This window comes from Balaenoptera ricei, chromosome 18 (genome assembly GCF_028023285.1).
Source record: "Balaenoptera ricei isolate mBalRic1 chromosome 18, mBalRic1.hap2, whole genome shotgun sequence".
Taxonomy (NCBI): domain Eukaryota; kingdom Metazoa; phylum Chordata; class Mammalia; order Artiodactyla; family Balaenopteridae; genus Balaenoptera; species Balaenoptera ricei.
The window spans coordinates 80,218,401-80,236,838 of record NC_082656.1 but is presented as its reverse complement, the minus strand read 5'-3'; the positions used below and the strand labels follow the sequence as shown (position 1 = coordinate 80,236,838).

Below are 18,438 nucleotides of genomic sequence, written 5' to 3'. Positions count from 1 at the left end.
TAAAATAAATCAGTTGATAAGATCCTGCCATCCACACTTCATAATCTCTTCAAAAATACCAATATTTTTTTATGCATACTTTTGGCTACAGCTAGATAATGTGAATCTAAACTCCCTTAAACAAACGGCCTGGTTTATTGTCAAGTCTTCCCAGTTACTATGATCAAACATGAAAGAAACCAAGTAAGAAAATCTTTGCAGATTCGTATACAAGATAAGGAAGAGGTGACTCTAGCAGGTCGAGGAGACTCCGTGTGAACTCCTGAATGACCACTGTGCTGTGGTTGGCAAAGGCAGTCGGCATGGAAATGCCTCGGGGCTGGTGGGCAGAGCCCTACGTCCCACCCCAGACTCTGATTCTGCAGGTCTGAGGCTGGCTAAGGAGTCCACTCTTATAGGCACCTCTGGGGGATCCAGAGTTAGCACATTACCCTAGTCCCTAGGGGTCCATGACCTTCCTTCCCAAGTCAAGTTACTGTGTACGCGAAAGGCTGCTCATTCTCAGGAGACATCAGAACAAAACTGTTAATAAGCATTTACCACTTTACTTCGTCTAAAAATCACTGACTTTGAAAAAAGTCCATGCTTCAAGAAGGCAGCTGAGTATAAACGCTCAGTTTAAATAAACTCATCCATTCAGTATATTCTAAAGGCACTGACTGAATTCTTATTGAGGACCACATCCCAGGCCCGCGATTGGGACAGGAAGGTGAAAACAGAGCTGAGGAAGGCAAACTTACAACATCATAATTGCCCACCTGTAGGTGAGCTCCGGAAGAGCACCCAATTTTGCCTGGGGTCACCTCTACAAGGGACAAGGAATGCTATTCAGAGATCCGAAATAGGAAATGTAGAATCAATGACCACGCCCACCGCGCATCCTTCCAGGGGCAGTTGTGAGGATCAAGGGAGATCTTCCGCGGAAAAGCATCCTACAAAATGATCAGATGTTATTACCATGAGTATCTCAGTTTCTAAGGGAGAAGACACTTTACTTCCTATGACTGCTTCCTCACCTCCATGCATTTCAGGAGAAAATTATCCTTTTTTACCGCTTGGAGTTTGTTTTTGTTTTTGTTTTTGTTTCTGGCCCAGATGGGTAAATTGTATGCCTTTTTAATCTAAATAAATAATTTTCATTTAAAGGTTTCCTGTTCTCTTGACATGCTCACTCTTTGCTCTCTGGAATTCCTACAGGACAGTGTGTTATTCCTAGTACAGAGAAAAATATAGAACAAAGGAGTGGCCAGAAGAAGGGTTGGCAGAAGGAGAAACACATGGGAAAGGAGTGAGGAGAGGAGAGGGAGATCACTGATATAAACACTTACCATCTACAAACGCCCTACCTTCCCACCTGACGGACACTCCTGTTCTGTGGAAAGAGCAAAGCCTAGTAACCTTGCCAAGATCGAGTTCTGTGATCTTGAACAAAATGACCCAAGTCCTCTGGGCCTCCTGTTTTTCATTTATAGTACTGGGGCTTGAGCAGGTCATCTTACAAGTTCCTTCTCACCCAGCGTTTTCTCATTCTATAAACATGAGCTGTCAATGGCCAGGATTTGCCCTGATGATAAGACCCCAAAGGGGCAGATACACTTGAGGTGCTCAGCTAACTACAGGCTCAAATTCAAAGAAACATCATATTCAAATATCCCAGTTCTACTGCAATATCTTTTGTCACGTATGCCGATGTTTTAACAAATTTAATGATCTGCAAGTCACGTACATACATATAGGTACGCACATATACGTATGTATAATATACGATCACATATGCATTATATGTGTTATGGTTTTACTCAACAGATTGCATTGTTTGATTTCTTAAGGAGGAGGAAAGGTTTCTATTTTTATTCAGTCTCCCTCAATAACATTCATACTCTGCAGTGGGCTTATATTCAGTGGACACTCTCCTTTATCTGCAGGAGTGCTGATTTACCCATAGATCACATTAATGGCCCAGCCCAGTAGCTACTGGAGCTGTTATCTTCAAGCATTCTCAGACCAGAGGAAACAAATCTTTAAAGTACTAATTGCACATGCAAACTAAACTAGCTATTTCAGATTAACATATACACACTACTATCTATAAAATAGATATCCAACAAGAAGGACCTACTATATAGCACAGGGAACTATACTCAATATTTTGTAATAACCTTCAAGGGAAAAGAATCTGTAAAAGAATATATATATATAAATATATATATATATATAAACTGAATCACTGTGCTTTACACCTGAAACTAACACAACATTGTAAACCAACTATATTTCAACTTAAAAAAATACCTTAGCTATTTTAGTGTGTACTAAACAAATCATTTCACTCCTCCAATTTTCACAGGACATAGATAAGCTCAACCATACCATTATGCCCTTTAGATAAAATCGTATTGATTAAACTTATTTTTCCTTTAATAAATAAATATCACACTCCAAAAGATTTTTATAGCAAGTAATATATCCCTGGGGCATATTAGTACTGTCTCTAAAGCAATGGCATACATTCTGGTTTCCCAAAAGTCCGTCAACTATAACCTCATATGCGCACACAGGTTGATCACGTGATTAGGGACCATGGCAGCTAATGTTAAGTACATGTCACATATGTTTGTATAATTTTAATAAAGTAAACAACTTGACACAGACAAACAGACATGTTCTGGAGGACCCTTAACCCAAGGATGACAAATTACCTTCAAAGCCTTTAAACATATCCAGAGCAAAATTTAATTTATTCTAGCAGCTATGCAGTAATCCCATAAAGAGGCAGGTGGGTCTGTGGTTGCTCCCTTCCCAGTCCCATGGCTTTGCTTTCAGGACCTCACAGACAACTTTGGAGTCTCTTGTTCTTCCTCTCGATTCTAAGGCAATCACTAGGAAATTCATGGATGGAGTGTAGCGGCTTCATAAATACCCCCCACGAACCCAAGGCAAACATGTGCGAGACATTTCCACTTTCACCTGAGCAGAGATTCCAGACACCTCACGAGCTTCTCGAAGAAAGCCACCACTCAGGGAGGATCAGCGGTTCCCGGAGCGCTGGCACTTGCAAGGATAAAGACCGCCCCGCGCGCCTGCCTTTCTGCCCATTGACTGCTCTGGCTAATTCACAGCAGCTAAGTTTTCTTGGCCCTGCTGAGCAAAAGACAACCCCTCCTCCTCCAATGCCTAAACAATTCTTTCGAGTGGCAAACGCTGAACGCCCAATTTAAATGCCCCTGGATCATTCCCCCCACACAGAGGTCTGAGGCACGAGTGAGTAGCTACAGCTTTTCGATAAACGACAGAAATGCTAAGAGAACTTGATGAAAATCATCTCCATCACCTTTCGGGGGTATACCAGGGACCAATTAAGCCCAGCGCTTTCACAGACCGCGTCGGTTTCCCCCAGCCAGGGAAGATGGGGCGCGAGCGGCGGGGGAAGCAGCAGCCACGAACCAAGAGCCCGGGGCGGGTACCGCGCCACCCGCCGACTTGGCCCCCCCTGTCGCCGCCGGGCCTCTGAGACAATGGAGCTGACATTGTCCCGCGGGGGTCGCGGCCAGGGGTCAGTACAACAGTGGAAGAGGCGACAGCCTGGGGGCCCTCCTTCATTCCCACATCTTTGTTCTCTGAAGTAGTCGCTCTTTTTCGTCCCCGAAGAAAAAGAGAAAGAGGGCGAACCCCCGCCGCCCCCCAGGAGTGGCCGTGTAGGGGACCGCGCCGCCCCTCGCAACTCCCGCGGCAACGAGAGGCTTCCGGCCCCTCTCAGCTGCCAGGTTGTCGTCTTCTCCGGGGCTGGGTCCAGAGTTCGGAGGGTTTCTGCCCTCAGCCCGCGGCCACACACCTCCCCGCGTCCCTCTCCGGGAAAGGGCCCGCCAGCCTCCTCTCCACGCCCCCCGCTCCGACCTGGGACTCCGGCTGGGGACCCGGCGACGCAGGTGCCAGCAGCCCGCGCCCTCCCGGAGTCGCCCCACCGACCTCCGGACCCGGAGGCCAGGCTGCCGAGCCAAGGGCCCCGCGCACGGCGCCCGCCGCCGCCCTTACCTGCTGGAGGAGGAGCCGCCGGAGCCGCGACCCCGAGACTCGGTTCCTGGGGCGCCCCGCGAGGGTGCGCGGTGCGCGGGTCCCCTGCGCCCGGGGCCGCGGCGCGCTCGGGGCGGGCGCGGTGCGCGCAGCCCGGCCGGCGGGGCCGGCGTGGCGCTCGGAGTCCGGCGTCTGCGGCCACGCTCGCCCCTCCCCGCGCGCCCGTCGGCCACGGGCTGCGCTCGGGCTCCCGGGGGCGCCGCTCCGCCCGCCGTCGCTCTGCGCGTCTCTCCCGCCTCCCTCCGCGCCCGCCCGGCGGCCCCTCCGGGGCGGCCGCCTCCTTCCCACGCTCTCGCGCGCTGAGGCCGCGCCTCTCTCCTCTCCCAGTTCCTCCGGTCCTCCCCTTCGGGCTCTCCCGCCTCCCGCTTGGCTGCGAATCTAAGAATGGGGCTCACTCTGCAAACTTTTCCGTCCGGACTTTGCAAGAAGCGAGGCAGCAGGAGGGGAAGGGGGTGGCCCGGACGCGGGTCCCCTGCGCAGTGGCCCAGAGCTGCGACCTGGCGCGGGCATCCCCCTTGGGCAGTCCGATCGGAACAAAGGCCAACTCGGGGGCTGTGGCAGTTGTCACCGGAGGAGATGAGTGACCCTTTTTAAAGATACAGAGGCCATAACAGTCCATCCCCCTCTGGTATTTGAGAGCCTCTGAGATTCTCCTGAAATCTGCTCCAGAATACGAACTGCAGCGTGGGACGACGAGCACGGGCAAGGAAAAGCCTTTCTCCAGGCAACTGCGCTCAATGGTAGTTTTCATGACAAAATAGAAAGCTTCCCTCCCCACTCCCCAAAATCTTGTTTTTGGTTGGTTCTGTAAACATGTTTCACTGCCCACATTTTGCCGTGAGGGCTATATTCTATATTAATTCTAGGGTTAATGTGATATATATACACAGATATATATATATATATGCATACATAGATATACAGATATATATGCATATGTACAGATGTGTATGAAAACATATGTACAGATATAATATATAATAGCAGAGAGTCTTGTATATAACACATACTCAAGAACTGTTTATTCCAATGAGACCATAACCGTGTTAATCATTAGTTATTGGATATATTTGCATAAATCATATACATGGGTATATAAAGAAGACCTAGCGATCTCTGCCTGGAATGTAAGTTTCATTCTTTTTTTTTTTTTTTTTTTTTTTTTGAATGCTGGTCCAGCCACTTAAACAGTATAATCTTGAGAAAGTTATTTAACCTTTCAAAGTCTCACTTTTCTTAGCTGTTAAGTGTATAATAATATACTTTTCTTAAAAGTTTGTTGTTGAGATGCAATGAGATAACATATCCAAAGCACAACAGAGAGGTTCAGGGCAAGGATTCTGGCATCAGAATGCTGAGGTTTGAATCTCAGCTCCCTGACTTTTTAGCTGTGTGATTCTGGACAAGTTAATAACCTCCCTGTACCTCAGACTCCTCATATCGGAATAATGATGCTACGTACATAACTGAGATTGTTTTGAATATCAAATGTGTTGATATTTATTAAATTCTTATAACAGTATGGCACATAGTAAGACTATATGGGCATTTATTAACTCTGTGAAGAATTAATATAGGGATAGTATGTAGTATTTACCATCAAAATCATCACATTGTCAAAATCTAATAGTCCAGGTGTTTTAATATAGCAAAACAACTGTATATTTGTCAGCTCTTTTCTTGCTGTGTAACTCGTGAGAGCACCTTGACTTAGGAGCTTTTTTGAGAATTTGTTACTTTAAAAATTTCTATTTATTATAAAAACAGATATTAAAGGACACAAGAAGGAAGAAGATTCCCCTTAGTATCCTCATTTAACTCTTCAAACACTCCTCTTTCCTTCCAGCCTGGCTAATACATATACGAGGTAGCAGTTCTAATTAGAGTGTATATTTTTGTGTGTGGGCCTCGTACTTTTCTCAATAGAAGAGACTCCCTGTACCTGTCAAGGCCAGAGAGGAGCCTGTTAGTTCTGGATCCTATCCCCTCTCACCTTCTCAAGGTCTTTTCTCCTGAATCATCCATTTCTTCCTCTCAATTGAATTTCTCACATTAGCTTGTAATATGCTCTTATATCTCAAATCTTAAAAAATTCCTCTTTTGACCTCAACATCCCCTTTAATCATTATCCCATTTATAGTCTGCCCTTCACAGCAACACCTGTTGAAAAATCTGTGTCTTGTGCTGTCTACACCTATCACCAACAGTAAGTTTCATTCTTAAATGACATTATACCACTGCATGTTCAGGAAAGGATTAAATAATGATTCTGAGATACCGATTTAATTTTCACTCATATTTCATATTTTTCTGTTATTTGAGATACAGTTTTTGAATTTCAAGATTGGATCAATGAAATGAATTCATTTATCTTGTAACTACATGAGACTTATCTGGAGATGCTTTCCCTGTATAATGTGACGAGATTGGAGGCCCGAGTCAGGTTTAATTCTTATAAAAATAATTTACAAAATCATTGAATTTATCAAAGCAATTTAACAATAGTACTAAGAATAATGTAGACTAGTAAGAATGAGTAGGAATTAAAAGTAAAATATTTCAGCACCTAATAGAAGTGGGCTGTGAGGACTATTCCCTATTTCTATGTTTATTGTGTTGTATAATATGTGAAACCATTCCATTTCTCTCCATATGGTAAAATTTGTATAGTAGAAGAACCTTCCCCAGAGCTAACCTACCAAAAGTTAGCTCTGGTAACTAGCACTTAAACTCTATACACATCAAATAAAAGGGGCCTATTAAAATACTAACGTGGATTCAGCATGAGCGTTTATGCTGTGTATGGTTAACACCCTTACAGTTCTCTTTTTCTGATATAGATATCTGATATCTCTAGCTTTTTTTTTAAAATAGTGTTTGCATGGTGTCTCATTCCATCTTTTGACTTTTAAACTATTTGTGCCTTTATATTTAGAGGCTATATGTTTGTACCTATCATATATCTGTTTCTACATTAGCAGCTTATAGTTATAAGAAACTAAAAGAAAAATATGTACATAAAAACCCATAAATCATAAACAAGATCACATTTGTATTCTAGCCATTCCCATCACATTCTACATCATGTAGTCATAACAGTGGCTTCAAATACACAACTGACTTTGTTAAGGTTTTAAAAAATGATTTTGCTAGCCAAGCATATAGGCAATATATTATTAAGAATGCCAATATTGGTTCAGTTCCCAGAGGTAATTTTTCTCTTTAAAGTGAGATATAAACTCTGGTTTACCATTGGCAAGCACTGTGTTTACAAGGAGACATCCGATTCTAGAAAGAGCAATCCTTTTGCTAGCACAGAAACGGGCATTATCCAGCTTTGCAACCCCAGGAGGTACATGGTAGTAAAAGAGGATTGCCTTAAACAGAAGCCCGGACACAGCTACTTTCACATCCTAATTTAAAGTTTTTGTCACTTTTCAGGACATAAATAATTAGCTTCATCTTATGGAAAAGTGTGTGTGGTGAATTCTTTGTATTTTATTACACTCATATAATCCACTGTGCCTCTTACATACCTTTGTCAAATGAACTGGAAACTTAAAAATGGAAATACAGTAATTTGCCAATTCTTAACATTTTGGGGAAACAGAGACATTCATTTCCTGTAAAATAGCATGTCTAGATTAAAGTTATGTCCCTAAAAGTATGTGACAGCAAAAGGAAAATTTCATATTATTGGCAAACAGCATCATTTTTAAATCAATGCACAGTTATAAGTCCTGCTTCGCCAATTTGTATGAGAGTCCAGTTTCTCTATTTATTTGCTATGAACTGTTTGTGTGCCCCCGAAATTCATCTCTTGACATCCTAACCCCCAAAGTGATGGTATTCGGAGGAGGGGCCTTTGGGAGGTGATGAAGTCATGAGGGTGAAGCCCCCATGAAGGTATTTGTGATGAGGAGAAACAAGAGAGCGTCTTGCTCTCTGCTGTCTGCCACGTGAGGATAAATGAGAAGAGAGCTGTCTGCAACCCAGAAGAGGTCCTTCCCCCAGAGCCCAACCATGCTGGCACCCTGATCTTAGACTTCCAGCCTCCAGAAATGTGAGAAATAAATTTGTGGTGTAGATAAGCCTCCTAGCCTATGCTAATTGGTCACAGCAACCCAAACTAAGACATTTTTCTAACGATTATTGAGGGAGGGGTATTGAAATCTCCAACTATAATTTTGAATTTTTGTAGTTTTCCTCGCAGTTCTGTCAGTTTTTACTTCATGCATTTAGAATTTCCGTTTTCAGTGCATAATGTTTAAAATTGTTATATACTCCTGGTGAATCGATCCCTTTACCATTTTGAAATGATTTTTTTTACCTCTAGTATTCTTTGAGATGAAATCTACTTTTTCTGATATAGATATCTGATATCTCTAGCTTTTTTTTTAAAATTAGTGTTTGCATGGTGTCTCATTCCATCTTTTGACTTTTAAACTATTTGTGCCTTTATATTTAGAGTGTGATTCTGTGGGAAGAGGTCATGGAGAGGATGTGACCGCCAGTTGACTCTCAGCTCCACACGAGGAATCAGGGGCTCCCCACCCCCTCCCCTCCCCTTGGAATGTCCGCTCTGCCCACCGTTCAGGCAGTGGGAGCCGTGTTCAAGGATGCAGCCCTGAGAGCGCTGTGTGGCTGGGACCATCTGGATGGTACGCGTGCCCGAACCCCGTTAAGGTCTTTCTATAAACTTTTATGATTCTGCTGGGTAAGTGCGGAGATCCATTCATCTTGCAGCACCCAGGACAAGCCTTGTAGGTAAGTCTCCTTGCTTATTATACCTGCCGCCTACCAGCCTGGAGTGTCTGCCTCTTTCTCAGTCTCCTTGCCCTCCAGGAGGGTGTCAGTTTCAGCTTTCGCCTGGGGAACCCTTGAAGTTGGGAACCATAATTAAGGTACATTAGTTACCATGGAGACACCGATGTCATTTGTATATGCAGAGCTTATTGACCAAAAGATGAGGCTTAGAAAACTTCAGACCTTGTGTCTTGGTTACTGAGACCACATATGTGGTGTGAAATCTATTTATAAATCTCTGAGTTGTTCGTGAAAGTGTTTGCAATTTTATAACCATACAAATGATCTGGAAACATTTTTAGTTTTAAAATATTCTTACTTTCTGAAGTGTCATTGTTTTGATTTAAATATTTTTCTTCAAGTGGTAAGAACAGATTTTAATCAGTAATATACTATTACAGGAGAGAAAAGAGTTCCACTATGATTTATACAGAGGTGTGATTTAAATATATTTAATCTTTAATTTATAATTACCCATGAGTTTTATACCATCACTCCTTTCAGTTTCCAGGAGTCAGAATAAGGCAGTGGTCAGGTGGTCCTGAAAACCCCTGAAGTAAAGAAAATACTGCATTTTTCTGCTAAATTCTCTGATTAGAAAAAAAAGTTAGCATTGCTACAAAGTATAGAGTTTACATTAAAAACTATTTCAGTTACAAAGGGTCAAAGGGTCTAAGATGTAGCTACTTTTCACTTTATCAAACAAAAGGCAGTTTGCTTTCCTAGTGTGAGTACCAAGGATTCTGAATGGTGACACCCTTTGTGTGTTTGTCACATGAGCTCTGCAGTCTGGATATTTCTCATAAAGTGACTCCTTTTCCTCCAAGGGTCCTCGTTCTGTCCTACATACTCATCTCCTGGGTCTTGCTACCTTAGACTCAGTTCCATCCAGGCTTTATGACCACACAGACTCTGATTCCAGGTTCATTACTCCTTCAGTTACCCCAGTCTTTTCATAGAGATAGACTTTTTACCTGCTGACCTAAAATGAAATGCATTTCCCAAACCAAGACTCTGAACCCTGTTTTTATTTCTAGTAAAACTTCCTTCCCAGATCAATGTCCTTGGGTTGAAATTGACTCTGTCTCCATCTTTCCGAAATCCGCTTAAGCTATAACTCTGTGGTTCATTTCTGCCCTGACATGGGTATTTTACTTATTATTGTATTGTTAATCCACACCGAACAGCATGGCTCTTTTCCACATCTCATCGGTGAAGACTTCGTATTTTTAAACATATGATTAAATGACCAGGATAAGTGAATATACAACCCTATTACAATTCCAACAATTCTTGTTGATTGATTCAAGTATACTGACTTGATTATTGCAATAAACACTTTAAACCAGCTGAATCTGACAGATCGAGTGATTTACGTAATTATTATTGCGTTTCATGCTCATTAGACAAGAAAGGTAAGATATTCATTTAAACTGTTGTAATTAAAATTATTTTTAGTAACCAAACAGCTTTCAGTTTCTCTCTTGCAGTTTTTTTTTAAATTACAACATTTATAAATGAGTTCAATAGGGTATATGGTTTATGATAGATAACCACCTTATATTTAAAATTCTGTCATCTAGAGTTTAAAAGGCAAAAACAGTTTAGATATTTATTCTTCAAGGTCTTGAGTTCTCCTGTTCCTAACCTACCTCTACCATGATCTTAGAGTCTTCAATGATCTTAGAAGCTCATCTATGAGAGTCTATCCGACCAGTTCCTGGTCCCCCAAACACATAACAGACAGGCACTTAAACTACCGCTCCTGCTTTCTCTGGCTATGTCAGGTGTTCTAGAAACTGTCGAAGCTGAGATGGTAGCAAGGGCATGCCAGGAAAAGACAGCATTCTTGCTAAGCAACACGAATGGGAAGCAAAGGCACCAGGCAGGCAAGAGGCATCCTAAGATCTGGTTCTGAAATTAAACATCTCGGGGGCTTGGAGGAATGGGTTGGGAGGGTCATGTTAGGAAAGCAGAAGAAGAAGGAAAAGTAAAGGGAAGCAACAAGACTGTCTCAGCAGTCTGCACACCTTTTTGATTCTGCTTCCTCCTTTCTGTGGAGCCTCGAAAATAAGTAAATAGGGTCAGTGTCAGGCTGGTCTTAAGTATGATATGATCTTAAGTAATACCATCACTCTTCTCCTACTAAAAAATGTTTACTTTCATATTAGTTGAAATTTCTTAGCAAGAAATTAATTTCTTCCAAAAGTAAACAGAAGATATTTAAAAACAAAAATGTTTAAGGGCATTGGAGCTGACAGAGGACAGGAAATTCATTTTTAATCAGTGTAAATGATGATTCAATGTCTTTTCCATGTTGGAAATCATGAGATACCCCTTGGGGCAGGTGGAAGAGAAAAGAGACCACTGAAAAGTGGAAGCAAGCTGAACAAAGACTAGACATCCCCAGAGCCATATAATTCTATATGGTTCTATAATTTTCTATAATTCTATAGAATTTTCTATAATTTTCTATAGAAAATTCTATAATTTTCCTGTTTTTTCTTAGTCAAGAGACTAGGGCAGAGAGACATTCCTCCAGAAAGCATTTCTCATCCACAGGAGTCTTAGAAAACCACCTCCTGCCTGAGGGCTGATGCACCAGAAGCCAGCGAGACTCTTAACCAAGGTCAGGCATCTCTTAACTGTGCTAAAATCTTACATGTGAAAGCCACTTAGCAGCTGGGGCCCCCGTTTGTTTCAATGTTGAAATCTCTGTAATCAATCATTTTGCTTTGTTTCAAATCAACTGTGTAAATGTCATCACCTCTGGGCACTTTAGAAATTTCTTTTGTGCTAGAAGACATTTGCCAGAGAAAAACTGAGGCATCATTTCAAATACATCCCTAGAGACCAAAGTGGTTTGTTTTAGTATCAGATTTTCATGTGGTTGCTCTTTAATTCCTGTATTATTAGAAAATTGCTAAGAATAAAAGCAAACTATCATGGGTGTCTGAAACCACAAGGTTCAAAACTAGAATTTTTAACAATTGCATCTTGTCTTTTTATCAATACCAAGTACAATTGTGATGTCTGATAATTACTTAACTAAACATTCTCAATTTAGTTCCATCATAAAATACATCTTAAAATCTATGTTTTATATGTATATAAATATATACATATTTATATATTTATAATTACATTTATAAATATATTTTTATTTTATAAACTTATAAATCTAATTTATAAATTATAAATATATATGAAACACAATTATCTCAAACATAACTTATGAACAGTATCCCGAGATATCTATTTATTTATTTTTATTTATTCTCCTCCTTCCAAAAGGACATCCGATAGCTTACAAGGGGAAATATTATAAAGTAGAAAGAGATGTGAATAGGTTTAAAGTAAAGGCAAAGGCCAAATAGAAGCAAAACCATAAGAGGAGAGAAGTTATTAGTGCACAGCCCTGTGTATTGTAAAGTTTTCCGAATGGCAATTGTAATGCATAACTGATTAATAATATAGTGAGCATGAATGCCCACTAAAACTGGTCGTCACTCTTAAGTCTAAGCAGTAAAGTGAATGTAAATGTAATCTGTGTCAACATTTGCATTTTTCACCAGATACATGTGTACTATTTGCTGTAGAGAAGGCACACTTTCTTTTCCTGTTATTTTGGTCTGGGAAAAATAACTTCCATGGAGACATTTTATTTAGAGACACATGTAACCAGGTTATCTAAGGGGCAGTGTTTAAAAATGTTTGTAGCAGGGACTTCCCTGGTGGTCCTGTGCGCATGCCGCAACTAAAGGTCCTGCACGCCACAGCTACACATGCCGCAGTGAAGATCCCGCCCGCCGCAGCCAAGACCCGGCGCAGCCTAAATAAATAAATAAATAAATATTTTTTTTAAAAAATGATTGTAGCAAACTTTACCCATAGTAGCACCCAGGTTTAGAAAGTCTCAAGTATTTCAAGATAGAAGCAACAAAAATAACAATTAACATGTTACATCACTAGAAAGCCTACAGATCACTTTTATATATGACTGGTCTTTTAATCTTATCATTCTTGAAAAACCATGGTTATCATTACTCCCATTTTATGTGTGAGGTCCCTGGGCTTCAAGCTTTTGAGCAAGGGATCTAATTGGATGAGGGAAAGATTTAGGACTCGAATTCAGGTCCCATGATTCTAAATTGTATGATCTTTTCATTCACCTCTCCTGAATTTGAGCCATAAAGTTATCCTTATATTCTAAACCTATCATTTATATTTTTAATTTACATTGAAAAGTTTTTCTTCTGAATTTTGATCAGAAGTCAGTATATCTCAAGGTATTGAGAAGAATTTTATTAGCACATAATTTATCCAAGAAGTTCTCTGGAGTGTGAAAAGCAAGCTGAGTGTCTCCTTTCTACCAAGGTGATTTAGAAGACTCTTCCTCAGTCATGAATGTGCATGTGAATCACCTGAGAACCTTGTGAAAATACAGAGTCTGACTCAGTCAGTGCGCGGGAGGGGACCTGCCTCTAATACCGTCACGTTTTCCATCGCGCCCTGTTGATCTCCAGGACTCCCCTCCTCTCAGCTTGTGTAGCTCTTTTCCATTTACAGATTAAAGTGTCTCCTTGGGAAATTTCAACCTTGTTTAAAGTGCGTGCTGTGCAATGCTGTTATTAATCGTAGTTTACCAACGAAACAGAATCGCTGAAGGTCAGTGGGTGCTCGCAACCATTCAACTGGCTAGAGAGGCGATGATAAAGTCACACCAAGGGCTGGGTTCCTGATTCCAGAGCTCTTTCCAGAGTGTCACCCTCACCCCGGAGAGAGTGCTGCGACCCCTCGTCATGCACTAGGACACTGGGACACCGCATCAGCAGGTGCAGGAGTTGGCAACCCGGTGGCATCGTGACCCAGCCTGGCTGGGAAGACTCTCCCAGCCTCTGCTCCAGAAGTCCCCTCTCATCCCCTTACAAGACAAACTTGAAAAGAACCGCTTGGCAGGTGCAGCTTTCTGGACTGTGCTCTCCGCCGGGACCCCCGGGTGAGATAGACTCCGCCCAACCCCCTGTTCTGAGCCCACTTCCCAGGTCAGCTGCGCTCACTGGGCTGCCCGCGTCCTCTCTCCCAAGTGTCACTTCATTTAGCCTGCGTTCACGTCCATCTCTCCCCCGGCTGCCAGTTAATGACAATCTCCACCCTCACTTATCTCTTCCATAACTTCGATTTCACCTTCTTTCCCTCTTTAAAGCTACATAAGAGGAAAATTTCCAGTACGATCAGCAAAGTGGTCAAAAATACATTCTGAGGTGCTTATTTCTTCTTGTGGGAAAAATGCAATAGGTCAGAAGGGCTTTTTTATGTTTTTGTCCGTTAATCTTCTAAGTTTTCCCACCTATGTGATTTTTGTGGAAGATTGTCTTCATCACAGTCAGAAGAATATATTACATTTGACTGACTGACTCTCAGCAAAGTGCCGCACCCCAGGGTCCCATCCTCACGCGGCACGGCTCATAAATGTTGAACGATAGTAATGATGCTTACGGTACCATTTTACAGTGAGCTCAAAAGGTGCGGCTGGCAACTACGCGTAAGAGAAACACTATACGTTTCCGTGAAAAGAACGGTAATGACAATGATGTACAGTGACAGCAAGGTGGTATTCCAATCCAGGATCCTCTGGTGAGGGCCTAGTGATGTCCATAATAATACAATTAAAGAAATACAGCTTGCAAATGAGGCCCGTCACTGCCAAAGAAGATTTAGAAAGGAATAGTGCATGCTGCAAAACTGTCTTTTCTTCCCCAGTTAAATCAGTTTGCATAACAGGCATGGAGGATACGAAAAAGAAGAACACAATTCTCTGCCCAAAATAAACTTAACGGAATAATTTTAGCAAGAGCAACTATATACATTTTACACGTGTATGTGTGTGTGTGTGATTGTATATACATATACATAAGATGGAGTAGAGCAACTATATATATAGTTACACACATGAATGTTTTAAAATATAGGTGTTATTATTATCCTTCAGGTATGGTGAGGACAATATTTCAGGAGATGACTCGTTGAAAAGATAAATTGTTTTAACCTCAGATCTCGAGAAGAGGGGGCACACCATGCCAGGCAGAGCCACCCAGGGAAGCACCTGGGGTGGTCAGAAGGCATAACCTTGATTGTGGTTTCTGCAGGAAGAAATGGAGGAGGCCAGCAGCAGGTTTAGGATTGGCTAGTCTGAATAATTTCAGCATGCTCTGGGGTGTGGGGGCATCCTTACTCGTCTGGCGTCTGGCCTTGGAGTGATTAGGGCAAGGAAGGTGCTGGTTGGGTTGTAGGTTCTGGATTGGCTGATTTGCCTATGACAGGCACAGTGCAGACTGCCGGAAAATCCCCTGACATCTCTAGCACTTGGCTAGCCCTGGGAGGGATGGTCCCTCCAGGGTCCTCAGGGCCCCCAGATCCCAAAGCATCAAAAATACAGAAAATAAAAAGGCACGATCAATATAGTCTATAGCAGATTAAAACATTTATGTAAAAGGTTCTATCTTTCCTTGCATATAACCACAATAAAAGATGTTAAAAATTAGGCTTATAAAACACTTTTGCAAATAAGTCCTCGCTTGATTGATGCAAAATCCTCCAGTGAAAATAGAAAAGTGTTATCCTAACTTTATAGAAAAAAACGTATAATTTCTTTTTCTTTAAAATGTAATCTCTCGGGTTTCCCTGGTGGCGCAGTGGTTGAGAGTCTGCCTGCCAATGCAGGGGACACGGGTTCGAGCCCTGGTCTGGGAAGATCCCACATGCCGCGGAGCAACTGGGCCCGTGAGCCACAACTACTGAGCCTGTGCGTCTGGAGCCTGTGCTCCGCAACAAGAGAGGCCGCGATGGTGAGGGGCCCGCGCACCGCGATGAAGAGTGGCCCCCACTTGCCACAACTAGAGAAAGCCCTCGCACAGAAACGAAGACCCAACACAGCCATAAATAAATAAATAAATACTTTAAAAAAAAAGTAATCTCTCTAGTGCAAAAATACATTCCAAATGGGTTAAACATTTCACCGTTAAAATGAAATCATAACAGAAGTAGGATAAATTATAGGTGAGATTTTTACAGTGTTGAGTTTAAGGATTTGTTAAGATAACCACTGTTTAGTTATCCACTGATGTGCAACAGATTTCGCCAAAAATGAGCAGCTTGAAACAACAAGCAGGCATCATCTGCATTTCTGTGGATTAGGAACTGGGCGTGGCTTAGCCTGGTGGTCCTAACACACCTCACCGGAGTCTGCAATCAAGGTGCCGCCCAGGATGCAGTTACCTCAAGGCTCAATTTGGGGACGGGAACTTCCAAATTCACTCACATGGAGCTCCCAGCCTCTCCACAGAGCTTTCTCCTGGTTTTCCCTCAAAGGGTGGAGGAAGCGTGACAAAAACCACAGGCATTTTGTCATATAATCTTGGAAAAGACATCCCACCACTTTTCCCATGTTCTGTTCATCGGAAGTCCGTACGTTCAGCCCGTATTCATGGGAGCGGCTTACGCAGGGGCAGGAGCAGGTTTAGAAAACGTGGGACATTTGACAGGCTGCAAAAATAGAGTAGTTGGCAAAGAGCTTGTTAAAGGTCTAAATATACAAAGAGCTCTTAAATTTAATAAAAATAATTAAATTTTAAAAAGAGTTCCTAGGATATTAAGAGCAGTTCAGAAAACAAGAAATTCACATTCCTACCAAACCTATGGGGAAAAAACTTTCAACCCTACTAGCAATGAAAGAAATACTGATTAAAATGTGAGATTATGCTTTCCCGCATCAGATAGTTAAACAGGAAAAAAAATGATAACATCCATAGAAGACATACACGACTAATGGTAGTAGAAATTGGTAAAGCTTTTTGAGAAAGCAAGTTACCTGTAAGTATGATAAGCTTTAAAAAATGCTTATACACTTCATATAGAAATCCTCATTCCAGGCCTCTGGAAGAAGAAAGTTGAAAATGTAGAAGCAGGTTTAGTCATAAAAATATTTATCGTAGAGTGACTTGTATTGGCAAGAAAGTGAAAACATTTTAAATATTCAACATTAGAGGAATCATGTAAATGGAAAAGTGACACACAACCCCCTCATCTAAATGGGAAATAAAAGCAGGAGGATTTCTAAATAAGTGTTTAAATAAGAAGTAAAAGTGGAGGGATTCTCTCCTAAGTCACAGAATGTTCCAAGAAGGAGCCACAGCTCAGCTCAAGGAAGGATACTGTCCCAAAGATGAACTGTTTTCCTACAATAAAAGGGAGATACTCGGTGTTGCTCTGGAGAGAAAAGGGACAGAAAAGTAGGTGAACACACAGAAAAGCAAGGAAAGGGGGAAGAAAGAGAGATAAATGCTGAAATGCTGAAATGCTGAAAAATAAAGATTGAAACTTGAACTTAAAAAACTTCCTCAACCAAGACGTTTATTTTGAGGAGTGACTTCTGATGTCAGGCATCAGGTTGTCTGTGTTATCCCAAGGGGGACCCCTCCAGCTCCCCAAATCCTCAGTCAGTCTCACACACAAATGCCTCCTCTGATATTTTTATTAAGGAAAATACCTGAAATTCATATCTGGGTCCAGGTGGTACAGAGCAGATCTTATGTGAGACGGTGAGAAGATTCTCAGGGAGAACTAATTTAATTGAAGAGCCTGATCAGAAAATCTACAAACAACAAATACTAGAGAGAGTGTGGAGAAAAGGGAACCCTCTTGCACTGCTGGTGAGAATGTAAATTGATACAATCACTATGGAGAACAGTATGGAGGTTCCTCAAAGAACTAAAAATAGAGTTACCATATGATCCAGCAATCCCACTACTGGGCATATACCCAGAGAAAACCATAATTCAAAAAGACACATGCACCCCAATGTTCACTGCAGCACTATTTACAAAGCCAGGTCATGGAAGCAACCTAAATGTGCATCGACCGATGAATGGATAAAGAAGATGTCGTATATATACACAATGGAATATTACACAGCCATAAAAAGGAACGAAATTGGGTCATTTGTAGAGATGTGGACGGACCTAACGAATGTCATACAGAGGGAAGTAAGTCAGAAAGAGAAAAACAAATATCATATATTAATGCATATATGTGGAATCTAGAAAAATGGTACAAATGAACCGGTTTGCAGGGCAGAAACAGAGACGCAGATGTAGAGAACAAACGTATGGACACCAAGGGGGGAAAGCAGGGCGGGGATGGTGGTGGATGAATTGGGAGATTGGGATTGACACATATACACTAATATGTATAAAATAGATAGCTAATAAGAATCTGCTGTATAAAAAATAAATAAAATAAAATAAAACAAAACAAACAAACAAAAAAAAAAAAGAAAAAGAAAAGCCTGAACATCCAGTTAGGACGGATGGTGAGAAGATAACACCCCTAGTAATTTACAGAAATCCTGGTGAGGGCATTGAACTTCCTCCCATCCGTTATATGGGGATTTTGAGCCAATCTCATAAACAGCTTAGAAAGCGGGGTGACCCTGATTGCTATTTCGATTGCCCAAATCATAGAATTCTACGCAGCCCTTATAAATGAAGCTTTAGAAGAATG

General features: G+C 41.7%; 1 protein-coding gene across 1 annotated transcript in view; it reads right to left on the bottom strand.

The window, feature by feature from the left end:
* Positions 1–4,094, bottom strand: part of MYO16 (myosin XVI) — a 554,921-nt gene extending 550,827 nt beyond the window's left edge. Inside the window, exon 1 of the mRNA XM_059902572.1 lies at positions 4,033–4,094. The gene's annotated coding sequence lies outside the window, so the exon portion shown is untranslated. The remainder of the gene's footprint in view (positions 1–4,032) is intronic.
* Between the last annotated feature and the right edge of the window lie 14,344 nt (positions 4,095–18,438).